The 2,523-nt window shown below is 47.0% G+C and overlaps 1 pseudogene; it reads left to right on the top strand.

Moving 5' to 3' along the window:
- The first annotated feature begins 216 nt into the window (after window positions 1-216).
- Window positions 217-1,457, top strand: LOC137756334 (centrosomal protein of 78 kDa pseudogene; annotated as a pseudogene).
- Window positions 1,458-2,523: the final 1,066 nt, after the last annotated feature.

Below are 2,523 nucleotides of genomic sequence, written 5' to 3'. Positions count from 1 at the left end.
AATGACAAGGCTATGAGATTAGAAATCACTTACAGGAAAAAAATGTAAAAAATACAAACACATGGGTCCTTGAGCCCCGCCCCCATGGGGCCACCCACCGGTTTGAACCACATCCCTGTGACGCGGAGTACGATGAGGCCGGCGCCAATGGCCAGGGATGTCCCATGGGAGCCGGCACAGGAGCGCAGCATCGAGCGGCGGGCCTAGCTGGGGCCCATGGCCCTGCGTCTTCTGGCTGCATCGTGGGTCCTGCACACGCTTCGAGGCCGCAGTCACCAGGCGGTGGGCACCCGAGGGGCCGGGAGGCGAGCCGGGGCCCCCAGGCGGGTGTGGGCATCATGTCCACAGCCAGCATCCCCGAGGCTGTGCTCAGGCCATGATCACTCGGTGAAGCTGTGCTACGACAACGAGGCCGACTTCTTCCCGTGCTGTGAGGACCTCTGCACGCTGCAGGACTTGGTGCCTCTGCCCACCTTGCGTGCCTCCCTGTGGGAGGGCCTGCTGGACTTCAATGCCGACCACCTCCGCGGGGTGGACTGGGCGCCACTCCTGAGCACCCTCTGCCCCTGATCTGTATCCAGAGCTTCTTCCAGCCACGCCTTGGTGAGACAGGTTGTGACAGAAATAAAGTTTACAGAAGTCGTGTTCCTGCGATAAGAAATACAGATGTGACCTTCTAGTTGTGTAAAGCTCTTAAATGCTGTGTAAGTGCGTCGGGTGCACTAAGGAACCTGGAGCTAAATGGGCTAGTTCTGAGAGAGAGAGAGACTTAACTATGTTAACAAAGTTATTTGCCAAGGTGTAAAGAACTCTATCATCACTCTTAAGACAGTAAACTTCACAGCATGTAATCTGACATGGCAGGGAGCAGATCACATAGCCAAGATCTTAAAGTATCAGACTACCAGAAGGCATGAAGAAACCTGGGCTGAGAGTCTTCGTTACAGGAGACCTGATCTTGACTGTATGGCTGGTTTGAGGTGCATCACTATGAACTGCAACACGCTCATTGGTGACCTGGGTGCAAGTGCTTTTCCAGAATCTCTTAGTGAGGATTTTTGGCTTAGAGCACTTGACCTGCAGCAGTGTGGCCTCACCAATGAAGGAGCAAAGGCTTTACTAAGGGCCCTTGAAACCAATAGAACTCTGCTCATTCTGGATATAAGAAAAATCCACTTGATCATTCTGTGATGAAAGCAGTTATCAAAAAAGGTCTCCAGAATGGAAGGAGTGCCAAGTCAGAGTACCAGTGGATAACTTCTCCATTGCTGAAGGAACCATCCAAAGCTGCTAGGCAGAAAAAGAGAACTGTAATTTGGGGAAGTGGTTGAAAAGGAAAAGCTACTATTAGAATTGGCATCTGCCCTCGGTCAGTACTCTGCCTTGCACAGAAGTGTGCACAAAATCAGGCACCCAAAAGTCCAATGAGGGATACTTACGTAATGCAGAAAATCTAGAGACAACCCTGGTGTCCTGCAGGAGGGGTCTGATGAAGGAAATTAGGATCCATCCATAGTATGGAGTAACATGTGCGTGGAGAATGGGAAGATGTCCAACGGAGCCCCACAACAGAAGCAAGATGAATATTCCATTCCACATTGGCAACACCAAAGGAGATGATGCTTTAGAAAAAAGATTTCTCAACAAAGCTCTTGAACTCAATATGATCTCCCTGAAAGGGCATAGGTCCGTGGGAGGCATTCAGGTCTCTCTGTATAATGCTGTCACTGTTGAAGATGTACAGAAGCTGGCAGCCTTCATGAAGAATTTTTTGGAGCTGCACCAGCTATGAGCACATCCTAGCCAATATACACTCTGCCCTTGAACAATGTACCAAATTGAAAGTCACTTGGGCATGGCTAAAAAAACTAAACAAACACAGCATTTTTCTCGAATGAACATGCGTATGATAGATTTTCTTCTTTTTGCAGAGAACAGCAAGACATCCACAGCTATCCCAAGCTGTTGAAACTTAACCTTAATTCTGACTTGAACTGGAAGCTTTTAAAAAATCTTCTCTTGCTTTTCTACCAAATTCTAGCTACTGTTGTCTTTGCTGCTACTTTTTCTGCCTAGATCTCATATTCAAAGCTGCCTGTGGGTTTAATTATATGCAAATTGCAGGTTATTATTTTTAGAGACACACAAACACACAGCATGGAGGGTAGGTGGGGCCCTCTGGGTGCTGAATTTTGATCCTTTGCAAGATGACAGCAGTGGGGTCTTCTGGATTCTTTCTTTATACGGTTATTCTCATAAAGCGATAAAAGTGACATACTATATGTTTATATAGCAAGGTCTGTTTTTAATACCAAATAGTTTATATCTCTATGAAATTATATCTCTGTGCATTTATATTTCTAATAATACGGTTCTTGTTGGTATATGTTGGGACTTGGAGAATTTGTTAGGATCCTTGACCTTGTGCATTAGAGTGTTACGTTCTCAACAGTTGTGTGCCTCCCATTCCCCCTCCCCTCTCCCTTTTTAAGCTGCTTCACAAGATTTGGAAGCTCCCTGATT

Source organism: Eschrichtius robustus, chromosome X (assembly GCF_028021215.1).
Source record: "Eschrichtius robustus isolate mEscRob2 chromosome X, mEscRob2.pri, whole genome shotgun sequence".
NCBI classification, from domain to species: Eukaryota; Metazoa; Chordata; class Mammalia; order Artiodactyla; family Eschrichtiidae; genus Eschrichtius; species Eschrichtius robustus.
Note: the sequence above shows the minus strand (reverse complement) of the source record. Positions and strands in the feature narration are given on the sequence as shown.